This window comes from Hemitrygon akajei, unplaced genomic scaffold, assembly GCF_048418815.1.
Source record: "Hemitrygon akajei unplaced genomic scaffold, sHemAka1.3 Scf000045, whole genome shotgun sequence".
NCBI classification, from domain to species: domain Eukaryota; kingdom Metazoa; phylum Chordata; class Chondrichthyes; order Myliobatiformes; family Dasyatidae; genus Hemitrygon; species Hemitrygon akajei.
This window is the reverse complement of record NW_027331931.1, coordinates 3,484,663-3,497,100: the sequence shown is the minus strand read 5'-3', so window position 1 is coordinate 3,497,100 and position 12,438 is coordinate 3,484,663. Positions and strand designations below refer to the sequence as shown.

The 12,438-nt window shown below is 47.0% G+C and overlaps 1 protein-coding gene and 1 long non-coding RNA gene across 2 annotated transcripts in view; both read left to right on the top strand.

The window, feature by feature from the left end:
* LOC140720622 (NACHT, LRR and PYD domains-containing protein 3-like) overlaps positions 1–12,438 on the top strand; it is a 745,417-nt gene that overhangs the window by 433,972 nt on the left and 299,007 nt on the right. The window lies entirely within an intron of this gene.
* LOC140720632 (uncharacterized) overlaps positions 5,326–12,438 on the top strand; it is a 42,548-nt gene continuing 35,435 nt past the window's right edge. Inside the window, exon 1 of the long non-coding RNA XR_012097232.1 lies at positions 5,326–5,437. This is a non-coding gene — a long non-coding RNA (uncharacterized lncRNA). The remainder of the gene's footprint in view (positions 5,438–12,438) is intronic.

The window sequence follows — 12,438 nt, the reverse complement described above, 5'->3', positions numbered from 1 at the left end:
TACCTGCGTCTCAATATCACCAAGACCAAGGAGATGGTGGTGGACTTTAGGAGATCTAGGCCTCATATGGAGCCAGTGATCATTAATGGAGAATGTGTGGAGCAGGTTAAGACCTACATGTATCTGGGAGTACAGTTAGACGAGAAGCTAGACTGGACTGCCAACACAGATGCCTTGTGCAGGAAGGCACAGAGTCGACTGTACTTCCTTAGAAGGTTGGCGTCATTCAATGTCTGCAGTGAGATGCTGAAGATGTTCTATAGGTCAGTTGTTGAGAGCGCCCTCTTCTTTGTGGTGGCGTGTTGGGGAGGAAGCATTAAGAAGAAGGACGCCTCACGTCTTAATAAGCTGGTAAGGAGGGCGGGCTCTGTCGTGGGCAAAGTACTGGAGAGTTTTACTTCGGTAGCTGAGCGAAGGGCGCTGAGTAGGCTACGGTCAATTATGGAAAACCCTGAACATCCTCTACATAGCACCATCCAGAGACAGAGAAGCAGTTTCAGCGACAGGTTACTATCGATGCAATGCTCCTCAGACAGGATGAAGAGGTCAATACTCCCCAATGCCATTAGGCTTTACAATTCAATTGCCAGGACTTAAGAACTTTTTTTTTAAAGCTATTATTGATGCTTTTTTGAGTTAGTGATTTAGATGCATGTCATGTTGTTACTGAGTTAAGTATTGTATGTGATGAGTTTTTGCTACAACAAGTGTATGGGACATTGGAAAAAATGTTGAATTTCCCCATGGGGATGAATAAAGTATCTATCTATCTATCTATCTATCTATCTATCTTTCTGTTGACTAATACACTGTGTGTGGACCCCACTGGCAATTCTGGTGTTGTGACCCGAATAGAGACAAACACCACGCTGCCCACTCCACCAACAACACGGCACAGCCGGACACATAACAGGGGACTTTACATCCCACAACACTGGATTCAGTGATGAAACCCGTGATTAATGTTGTTGTCCCACTGAAAAGTCCATTAAGGTGCTTTTAAATGCCAGCGCTCTCCCACAGGTGACGTCACACATGGGCTCCCCCACCGGGATCTGCACTCACGTGCGAGGTGTCTTACGCCACCCACGCGCTGCTGTGCTCGAGCTTTATCGGTTGAACGGCTGGGCTACTAATCACGTGACCAGCCCCTTCCCCACCGCTGTCAACAGAGGATTCAGAAGCTGCGCTATTCTCATTGGTGCGAAGCGATGTCAATCACTGGTTACAACCAGTCGCGGAGGCGGACAGGCCGAGTGGGCGTTACCCCGTTGAGTTCGTCTCCCGCTCAAGCGCCGACCGCCTCCTCAGAGCGGAGAAAACCTCAAAGTAAATGTCCGCTTTCTGATTTATTTCCATTTCCCTCCGAGGGAAGTTGGGGGCTTTTGTGAAGCGTCTCCTGTGGCCGGAGTCTGATGTATCGCTGAGAGGTAGGAGGAGACCGCTCGGCCCGTCGGTTTGATGCCGGTTCCCCGGGGAGGGAGGGAGAGGGGGGATTTTATTGAAAGGATGAAGATGGTGAGAGAGGGGGCGGACAGGATGTTTGTCCCGGTAGGGACAGGAGGGGCTCATCTGTGGAAATGTCTGAGTTCACGGTGGCGTCGAGCAGAGGGATTCTCCACATTGGGGGCAAACACCGGCAGACTGTCGCCCTGCAAGCCGGGCCAATGGTCCGGGCAAAGTGACAATTATTTGTGCTTTGTTGAGATTGTACCTGGAATATGGTGTAAAATCCCGCTCCCCATACTAACACGTGTTATACAGTCCAAAGAACAAACTGCCGGAGCAACTCAGTGGGTCGGACAGCATCTGTGGAGGGAAATGGACCGTCAACATTTCGGGCCGAGACCCTCCCTCTGGACTGAGAGTGGACGGGAAATAGTCAGAGAAAAGAGGTGAGGGGTGGGGATGGGGCAAGAGCTGGGGAGTGAGAGGTGGATCCAGGTGAGGGTGAGGTGGGAAGGTGGAAAAAGTGACAGGGGTGGGAGGTGAGTAGTTGGGGCAACACTGGGCTGCAGAAGATGGAAATTAATTCCATAGAGGATGAACAAAGAGGTTAGAGAGTATTTGTTACAGAGAGTGCAATGAAGATTCACCAGGCTGATCCCTGGGGTGGTGGGGTCATCATATGAAGAAAGATCAAATGTGATAACCTTTCATTTAGAGAATCGAGGACTGAGTGGTGAACACATTGAAATGCACAACATCATTACCGGTTCAACCAGGGATCCCAGTCTCTGAAAAAGGGGTGGACTGTCCGGGACTCAGATGAGGGGAGATGTCTCCACTCCAAGGGTGGTGAATGTCTGTAAAACGGCAGATGTGTGGAGACCGAAGGGATCAAGGAAATGAGGATCGGACTGAAACATGTGGCTGAGATGGGAGAGCAGCCGCCATCTTGTTGATAGTTAGAGGGGCCGAATGGCCACCTCCTGCAGTTTCTCTCTTGATGTTTCAGTGTTGCTGTCCAGTGAGGCCGGAGGAATGTGAATAGAAATTAGTGTTTATAAACATAGACTGATTTACATCAAACCTGCACAATTCTGGTTTGGATCTAAAATGTTTGTCGGACTGGCATGGGATTCAAACCCATAACCCCAACCCAGGGAGGTGGAGGGATGGGACGGGAATATATGGAGGGAAAATGTTAAAATTGTACCCGGTGTAAATATGGAATAATATGGGAAATGCGGTGGGGAGGTCGGGCAGAGTGTGAGGGACGAGGAGCGGAGTCACCAGGTCACGTGGAAGACCCTCCAGTCGTCACGTGATTCCGTTTTACCGCGGATCCGCAGCATCTGCAGCACACACAAAATGCTGGTGGAACACAGCAGGCCAGGCAGCATCTAAAGGGAGAAGCTCTGTCGACGTTTCAGGCCGAGACCCTTCGTCAGGACTAACGGAAAGGAAAGATAGTAAGAGATTTGAAAGTACGAGGGGAAAGGGAAAATGCGAAATGATAGAAGAAGACCGGAGGGGGTGGGGAGAAGCCAGGAGCTGGAAAGGTGATTGGCAAAAGGGATACAGAGCTGGAGAAGGGAAAGGATCATGGGACGGGAGGCCTCGGGAGAAAGAAGGAGGGAGGGGGGCACCAGAGGGAGATGGAGAACAGGCAGAGTGACGGGCAGAAAGAGAGAAAAAAAGGAGGGTGGAAAAAAACTAAATATATCAGGGATGGGGTAAAAGGGGAGGAGGGGCATTAACGGAAGTTAGAGAAGTCAATGATCATGCCATCAGGTTGGAGGCTACCCAGCCGGTAGATGTTATTGTTCCTCCAACCTGAGTGTGGATTCATCTTGACAGTAGAGGAGGCCATGGATAGACATATCAGAATGGGAATGGGACGTGGAATTAAAATGCGTGGCCACTGGGAAATCCTGCTTTCCTTGTCAGACCGAGCGTAGGTGTTCAGCGAAACGGTCTCCCAGTCTGCGTCGGGTCTCATCCATATATAAAAGGCCACACCGGGAGCACCGGACGCAGTATACCACACCAGCCGACTCACAAGTGAAGTGTCGCCTCACCTGGAAGGACTGTCCGGGGCCCTGAATGGTGGTGAGGGAGGAAGTGTAAGGGCAGGTGTAGCAGTTGTTCTGCTTACAAGCATAAGTGCCAGGAGGGAGATCGATGGGGAGGGATGGGGGGGACAAGGGAGTTGGATAGGGAGTGATCCCTGCGGAAAGCAGAAAGGGAAGGTGGAGGGAAAGATGTGCTTGGTAGTGGGATCCCATCGGAGGTGGTGGAAGTTACTGAGAATTATACGTTGGACCCGGAGGCTAGTGGGGTGGTAGGTGAGGACAAGGGGAACCCTATCCCGAGTCGGGTGGTGGGCAGATGGGGTGAGGGCAGATGTGTGGGAAATGGGAGAGATGCGTTTCAGAGCAGAAGTAATGACAGACAGACAGGTAGACATACTTTATTGATCCTGAGGGAAATTGGGTTTCGCTACAGACGCACCACCAAGAATAGTGAAGAAATATAGCAATATAAAACCATAAATAATTAAATAATAATAAGCTAATCATGCCAAGTGGAAATAAGTCCAGGACCAGCCTATTGGCTCAGGGTGTCTGACACTCCGAGGGAGGAGTTGTAAAGTTTGATGGCCACAGGCAGGAATGACTTCCTATGACGCTCAGTGTTACATCTAGGTGGAATGGGTCTCTGGCTGAATGTACTCCTATGCCTAACCAGTACTTTATGGAGTGGATGGGAGTCATTGTCCAAGATGGCATGCAACTTAGACAGCATTCTCTTTCCCGACACCACCGTCAGAGCCCCTTTGTTTAAAAAAGGAAGACATCTCCTTCGTCCTGGAATGAAAACCTTCATCCTGAGAGCAGATGCGGCAGAGACGGAGGTATTGCTAGAAGGGGATAGCATTTTTGCAAGAGACAGGGTGGGAAGAGGAATAGTCCAGGTAGCTGTGAGAGTCTGTAGGCTTGTAGTAGACATCAGTAGATAGGCCGTCTCCAGAGATGGAGACAGAAAGATCATGAAAGGGGAGGGAGGTGTCGGAAATGGACCAGGTAAATTTGAGGGCAGGGTGAAAGTTGGAGGCAAAGTTAATGAAGTCAACGAGCTCAGCATGCGTGCAGGAGGCAGCGCCAATGCAGTCGTCGATGTAGCGAAGGAAAAGAGGGGGACGGATACCCATATAGGCTTGGAACATGGACTGTTCCACAAAGCCAACAAAAAGGCAGGCATAACTGGGACCCATACGGGTGCCCATGGCTACACCCTTGGTTTGGAGGAAGTGGCAGGAGCCAAAAGAGAAATTATTGAGAGTAAGAACTAATTCCGCTGGACGGAGGAGAGTGGTGGTAGAGGGGAATTGTTTAGGTCTGGAATGCAAAAGGAAGCGGAGAGCTTTGAGACCATCCAGGTGGGGGATGGAGGTATAGAGGGACTGGACGTCCATGGAGAAAATAAGGCGGTGGAGGCGAGGGAACTTAAAATCATTGAAAAAATTCAAAGCGTGAGAAGTGTCACGAACATTGGTGGGAAGGGATTGAACAAGGGGGGATAAGACAGCGTCAAGGTATGCAGAAATGAGTTCGGTGGGGCAGGAGCAATCTGAGATTACTGAGTTAAGTACTGTATGTAATTAGGTTTTGCTACAACAAGTGTATGGGACATTGGAAAAAAAGTTGAATTTCCCCATGAGGATGAATAAAGTATCTATCTATCTACCTGCACAGGCAGGTTTGTGGATCTGCAGCTTCGTTCCGAGGCCCCGCCCACTTACCTGGTGACGGGCTGGCGACATCGCGCATGCTCAGTACGGGAAGGGCGGCGGTGTCTTTCGTTCTTTGTTGAAGCGGGTCGGCCGTGGGATCGAGATCGGGATCGGGACGGGGTCCTCACCCTCGCCCCCTGGGCTGGGGAGCCGGGGACGGATTATTTTCTGCGGGGCGACGACAACAGTTTCATTTCGGTGAGTATTGAAGCAGGACCGGAGCGGGGACGTCCCGAATTCAAACAAGAGAACTGGAGAATAAAAGGTGGGGGTGGGGAGGGAAGAGAGAAACACAAGGTGGTCGGTGAAACCTGAAGGGGGAGGGGATGAACTTTCCCGAACTGGCGGCCTCGCCTCGCTTCCTTCACAGAATCTGCCGGGGTCGGTCCGGGTTGTGAGACCTTCACACCGAACCGTCTGAGATGAGCCGCCGCTCAGCCCCGGTTGTTCTGGTCCTATTAGCAGGATGAAGTAAAACATATTTCGATATTGTTACTGACGGAGAATCGTATAACTTGTGTTCCGTGTGTTATCTGAATGTACTTGGCCTGTGATGCTGCCACAAGTCAGTGTTTCTCTGTACCTCTACCTTCCCGTACTTGTGCACTTGGCAATAAATTCAACAGGACCTGAGAAATCTCACTGAGATTTGATTAGTGATGATCATCTTGGCAGCTCGGTAGGTCGAATGTATGAGACAGTACACTGTTAAATGCAAAACCCTGAACAGTGTTGATGATCAGAGGGATCTTAGACTCCAAGTTCATCGCTCCCTGAGAGAGACTGCACAGATTGATCGGGTGGTTAAGAAGGCAAATGACATGGTTGTCTTTATTAGTTGAAGCACTGAGTTCAAAAGTCGGGAAGTTGTGCTGCAGCTTTATAAAACTTGTCAGCCCACATCTGGAGTGTTTCATACAGTTCTGGTCGCCCCCATTCTCGGAAGGATGTCGGGGCTTTGGAGAGGGCGCAGAAGAGGTTTACCAGGATACTGCCTGGATTAGAGGGCAGGAGCTATAACGAGAGGCTGGACAAACTTGTGTTGTTTTCTCCAGAGCGGCGCCGGCTGGAGTGAGACTGGATGGACGTTTATACGATTACGAGAAGGATAGAGTAGATAGACGATATATTTTTCCCAGGGTTGAAATTTCTAAGATAAGAGGCCATTCATTTGAGGTGAAAGGGGGTATGTTAATGGAGATACGAGGGGCGTGTATGTTATTCCTCTCGGAGTTTACTGGGTCGGTCACTGGAATTTGCTCCCTGGTGTGACCCTCTGCTCTGACGCAGTAATCACCCTGCGCATGCTCACAGCCGCCGCCCCCCCTCCCCCGGATGGATGGTAGTTTTTCTCCCCGTTCGTTGATGAAACGATATATATATATACCTTCGGGTCGGGAGCCGGGGGAAAAATCAGATTCCCGTCGGTGAGTACTGAGGCCAGTGTCGAGTCGGCAGCTCTGATGTTGGGCAGTGATTCCCGGTAACTTCCCGAACTGTCGGCCATTTACTCATTTTCCAACTATCTGGTCGTGGAGTGGGGCTGAGGAGGAGGAAAAGGGTCACCCTGATTGAACGCCGGAGCAGAGTAGATGGGCCAAAAGGCCTAATTTTGCTCCTATGTCCTGTGGAGCCGGTTTATTGTCGGGGAGACGTGCCCACCGGTCACGGTATCCTGTTTTCCGCTCTTATTCTGCCGCAGATCTGCAGTCTGCGGGTTTTTCCCGAGGACCCCCCCTCCCACCCCGGCTCTGTCGATGTGAAAATCGCATCGCGGATGCTCACAGTCGGCAGAGTGCAGTCACCGTTTTGTGCTGACGTGGATTTGTTGGAGAAATCTAATATTGGCCAATAAGTCCCGTTAACTTCCCGAATTGTCGACTTCGCCTCGCTTCCTGGAACTTCTCAAAAACTTTTTTCACTTCAGATGAACCGCTTTTAAGCCTGGTGATATGTATCTTCTCCCTAATGGGGGTGGGTGAGAAAAGGGAATGCCCAGGTTGTGGGGATCTTTGATTTTACAGAGGGAGTGGGAAGTCCAGAAGGAGTTCACGTAGGGAAGACTAGTTTCTGTGATGAGCTGATCTGTGTCCGTAACTCTGCAGTTCCTTGCAGCCATGGGCAAAGCAGTCGCCATACCAATGTGACTTATGGTTTGTTCCAACTTTGTTATTTTCAGATCTTTTATACAGTAGTATTGTGGTGAGCATTTGGTCCATAATGACAGATGAGGCAGTTCATTGAACTCAATAACAGTTTTATCGTGATAAACACAAAATAGACTGGCCAGCACGACCCCGAGAGTGAACCCAACCAGTCTCATACAGACAGGGGAGGCGACCATCACACACCCTGGTTACAGTTAGTGTGACCCAGAAATACACAAGCAAGTAACTGTATAATCCAAGCTTAAAGGTAACAATAAATGAACTGGAACATCCCATCATAATCCCACAAAAGCATTTTAATACAAGAACAATAAACAGTGCTGTTCATTAGAAATGTAGGGGGCGGGCTGTTGACCAACGCCTCCTCCTGAGGACCATCAGTGATCATCCTTGATCCCTTCTCCCAGCTGATTCCATCTGCTCATTCCCCGCCCATCCTGTTCAACCTCTGTCCAGTCTGTATCCCACCACCCCAATGATATATAGATAGATAGATAGATACTTTATTCATCCCCATGGGGAAATTCAACATTTTTTCCAATGTCCCATACACTTGTTGTAGCAAAAAAAAAACAAACTAATTACATACATACTTCACTCAGTAATAATATGATATGCATCTAAATCACTACTCAAAAAGCATTAATAAAAAGTTCTTAATTCCTGGCAGTTGAATTGTAAAGCCTAATGGCATTGGGGAGTATTGACCTCTTCATCCTGTCTGAGGAGCATTGCATCGACAGTAACCTGTCGCTGAAACTGCTTCTCTGTCTCTGGATGGTGCTATGTAGAGGATGTTCAGGGTTTTCCATAATTGACCGTAGCCTACTCAGCGCCCTTCGCTCAGCTACCGATGTTAAACTCTCCAGTACTTTGCCCACGACAGAGCCCGCCTTCTTAACCAGCTTATTAAGACGTGAGGCGTCCTTCTTCTTAATGCTTCCTCCCCAACACGCCACCACAAAGAAGAGGGCGCTCTCAACAACTGACCTATAGAACATCTTCAGCATCTCACTGCAGACATTGAATGACGCCAACCTTCTAAGGAAGTACAGTCGACTCTGTGCCTTCCTGCACAAGGCATCTGTGTTGGCAGTCCAGTCTAGCTTTTCGTCTAACTGTACTCCCAGATACTTGTAGGTCTTAACCTGCTCCACACATTCTCCATTAATGATCACTGGCTCCATATGAGGCCTAGATCTCCTAAAGTCCACCACCATCTCCTTGGTCTTGGTGATATTGAGACGCAGGTCGTTTGAGTTGCACCATATCACAAAGTCCTGTATCAGTTTCCTATACTCCTCCTCCTGTCCCTCCACCTCAATGATATATATCAACCATCTTGTTCAATCTCTGTCCAGTCTGTATCCCTCCACCTCAATGATATATATCAACCATCTTGTTCAAACTCTGTCCAGTCTGTATCCCTCCACCTCAATGATATATATCAACCATCTTGTTCAACCTCTGTCCATCCCCTATCCCACCACCTCAAATATATATGTCAACCATCTTGTTCAACCTCTGTCCAGCCCCTATCCCACCACCTCAAATATATATATCAACCATCTTGTTCAGCCTCTGTCCAGTCTGTATCCCTCCACCTCAATGATATATATCAACAATCTTGTTCAACCTCTGTCCAGTCTGTATCCCTCCACCTCAATGATATATATCAACCATCTTGTTCAACCTCTGTCCAGTCTGTATCCCATCACCTCAATGATATATATCTACCATCTTGTTCAACCTCTGTCCAGCCCCTATCCCACCACCTCAAATATATATGTCAACCATCTTGTTCAACCTCTGTCCAGCCCCTATCCCACCACCTCAAATATATATATCAACCATCTTGTTCAACCTCTGTCCAGCCCCTATCCCACCACCTCAAATATATATGTCAACCATCTTGTTCAACCTCTGTCCAGCCCCTATCCCACCACCTCAAATATATATATCAACCATCTTGTTCAACCTCTGTCCAGTCTGTATCCCTCCACCTCAATGATATATATCAACCATCTTGTTCAAACTCTGTCCAGCCCCTATCCCACCACCTCAAATATATATATCAACCATCTTGTTCAACCTCTGTCCAGTCTGTATCCCTCCACCTCAATGATATATAATCAACCATCTTGTTCAATCTCTGTCCAGTCTGTATCCCTCCACCTCAATGATATATATCAACCATCTTGTTCAAACTCTGTCCAGTCTGTATCCCACCACCTCAAAGATATATATCAACCATCTTGTTCAATCTCTGTCCAGTCTGTTTCCCTCCACCTCAATGATATATATCAACCATCTTGTTCAACCTCTGTCCAGCCTGTATCCCACCGCCTCAATGATATATATCAACCATCTTGTTCAACCTCTGTCCAGTCTGTATCCCTCCACCTCAATGATATATATTAACCATCTTGTTCAACCTCTGTCCAGTCTGTATCCCTCCACCTCAATGATATATATCAACCATCTTGTTCAAACTCTGTCCAGCCCCTATCCCACCACCTCAAATATATATATCAACCATCTTGTTCAACCTCTGTCCAGTCTGTATCCCTCCACCTCAATGATATATATTAACCATCTTGTTCAACCTCTGTCCAGTCTGTATCCTATCATCTCAATGATGTATATCAACCATCTTGTTCAATCTCCATCCAGTCTCTGTTGCCTGGGGTGATGTTAGTGGCAGATACATTGGGCCCTTTAAGAGATATTCAGATCAGCACATGAATGTGAGGAAAATGGAAGGATATGGACATTGTTCTGGCAGATGGGATTAGTTTAGTTGGCCACTTCATTAATTGAGTAGACTGAGCACTGTGCTGTACTGTTCTGTGCCTCTTGTTGAGAGGTTTTGGGGTAATGGAGGGAAAGGAGTGAGTGGGAACGACAGGTCACTGGAGCCCAGTGTGGGAAATGGGAGATCACCCACTTCTGTAGGAGAAACTGAAATCCTGAGTTAAAATGGAGAGTTTGTGCAGTGTGTAGAGAGGGAGGTGAAAGGTACATTGTATTTATTGTAAGAGTTATTGGGTGTAAGAGTGAAATGACATTAACAATTAATTGCGTTTTGTTGAGATTGTACCTGGAATATGGTGTAAAATCGCGCTCCCCATACTAACATGGGTTATATGTTGAAGAAACATGCTGTTGAAGAAAGGCTGAAAAAAAATAAACCAGCAAACTATAGGCCAGTGCTTCTGACATTGGTATTAGAAGCACTGCATATATAAGTATTTGAAAAGACAAGACTGACTTGGAACAGTCAGCATGGCTTTGTTTGCTCTTGGCAACACACAGAATTTTTTTTTGGATGAGGTTATGGGAAATGTTACCAGTAAAGTAGATTTCCTTGTTACCAGTCAAGCAAATGTTGTTTACATGGTCTTTTGCAAGCATTTAACAATCCTGCGTGGGAGGTTGGTCAAGAAAATACATTTGCATCACGTTCAATGTAAGGAAGTAAATTGGAGTGGACAATGGCATTTTGGGAGAAGGTGGACTGTGATGGTAGATGATTGTCTCCATTAATCGGGGCTTATGACCAGTGGAGAGCCGCAAGAATGTAGTTGGGTCTGTTGCTGTTTGTCATCTATATCAATGATTGGGATGGTAATGTTTTTAACTTGATAAGCACATTTACATGTGACACCAAGATTAGGTGTGTAGTTGACAGAGAGGCAAATTATCTATCATAGGTTACAGGGATCTGGAACAGCTGGAAATACTGACCTGAAAATGGCAGATGGAATTTAATGCAGGTAAGTGCGAAGTGTTTTGCTATGGTAGGTCTTACACAGTAAACAGTAGAGCACTAACGTTGCGGTGGAACAAAAGAATCTGGGAATAGAGGTCCATAATTCATTGAAAGCAGCACCACAGGTAGATAGGGTTGTTAATAAATGCTTTTGGCATAGTGACCTTCATCAATTAAATTATTGTCTGCAGTTGATGGGATGTTATTTTGAAGTTGTATAAGACATCGGTTAGTTGGAATTTAGAGTATTGTGTGTAGTTTTGGTCACCTACCCACAAGAAAGATGTAAGTAAGTTTGAAAAAGTACTGGGAAAAATTTCAAGAATGTTTCCGGAGGACCTGGGTGATAAGGAAAGGATGAATAGTTTCAGACTTTAATCATTGAAATGCTAAAAATTGAGAGGAGACTTGATAGAGCAGGACAACATGAAGATGGGTAGAGATAGGTAAATGCAAGCAGGCCTTTTCCACTGAAGTCAGATGGAACGACAACCAGAGATCATGCATTGTGGGTGAAAGATGAAAAGTTTTAGGGGGACATGAGTGGATAAGTCTTCAATCAGATGGTTGAGAGAATGTTGAACGGAAGTGGTACATGCGAGCACGATTTCGCCTTTGAAAATATGGATGGGTGAATATGGCTACTGTGCAGGCGGGTGGGAACAGGTGGTTCAAATGACTGAGACAAAGCGCCTGTGCTGTGTTCTGTTTTGATATGACTCTCTAACTATGACTCTGACTGCTTGATCACAGACAAAGGTTTGATTGAGTAAAAATCCAAAATTAATATCAGACTTGAATGATTCACACCTTAATTCCCCAAGAATATTCAACAGCATGGCTATGTTTTGATATGATGTCAAACTGCCCACACGCTCCCAGTCGTGGATCTTTCGTAACCAGGGAAAGACAAAATGCTGGAGTAACGCAGCAGGTCCGGGCAGTGTGTATGGAACTGAATACAAAGGGAGCATTTTGGGCTGAGACCCTTCAGAGGAACTGGAAAGGAAGGGGGAAGAGGCAATATCATTGATTGATTTGGATTGTGCAGGTTGCTTTTCTATGAGACACAGAGCTCAGGGTTTGTGTTTAAACAGCACATTCCTCAGAACAGGGAGCGGCATTTCTGCTGAAACTAGTTCGACATTTCACTCTCAATCCTGTAAACAAAGTCACTTCAGTATTCTATTTAACTATTTCTCCATATGCAAATGTGCAAAGCTGTTAATAGTTTGCAATGAACCTGTAGCATGTCGTAA